Source organism: Chionomys nivalis, chromosome 25, assembly GCF_950005125.1.
Source record: "Chionomys nivalis chromosome 25, mChiNiv1.1, whole genome shotgun sequence".
NCBI lineage: Eukaryota > Metazoa > Chordata > Mammalia > Rodentia > Cricetidae > Chionomys > Chionomys nivalis.
In genome coordinates, this window is record NC_080110.1 from 1,997,949 (window position 1) to 1,998,899 (window position 951).

The following is a 951-nucleotide window of genomic DNA, read 5'->3' on the forward strand; positions in this document are numbered from 1 at the left end:
TTTATTATTTAGCTGAGTGTTGGTGGCAAATGCAGCAGAAGCAGGTAGATCGCTTGAGTTTGAGGCCCACCTGGTCTACAGAGGTAGCCAGAGAAACTTGTCTCCCAAAAAAACAAAACAAAAACTCAAAATTAGGTTTTTAATATATATTAATTATACTAAATAATGGTCTCATTATGACATTTAAGGCAGTTTCTATAGCATAGGCTAGCTTTGAATTTGGGATTCTTCGCCTGGCCTGCTGACTGTGGAACTATACAGATTGAACCACCACACCTGGCTCATTATAACATTTTCCAGGTATGTAATATACTTTGATCACATGTTCCCATTACTCCGTCATCCTCCACACCCACCTCCCACTGTTCCCTTCCTCTTTAATTCATTAAATCGTCCTCCTTCCATATCTTCACTGTACACACATTCTGCGCGAGAGGGGAAGATACGGGGCTTTCTAAATCTGGCCTACTTTGCTTTCAAAGTGTAGGGCACTTCAGGAATTCTCACATCCTCCTTGTGAAGGGCTACGCTAATCTATGGGTCAGTTTTAGTATTTCTGCTGCTGACGTGATACCCGTGGATGCCTCTGAGGAGCTCGTTAACTGAGGGAACAAAGCAATGCCATGGGTGGAAGGCTCTGAGGAGCAGCACAGCCTGGCAGAGCTAATAGAAGAGCCCAGGGCAGCTTTAATCCCAGACCTCTGTAAACCCAAAGCCAGTCTGGTATACATATCCAATTCCAGGCCAGCCAGGGCTACGGAGTGACACTCTGTCTAAAAAGAAAAAACAAAGCAGGAAAAAGAAACAAGCAAATGCTCAGTACTCCATTCTGAAAGCCCAAGGGAAGTTAGAAAACTTCCTGATTGTCCTGAAATCATTTTTAGCATTTTAAGATATAATTAGCACGAGCAATACATGTTTCAGCAGTAAAAAAATGGAAAGAGGACCATG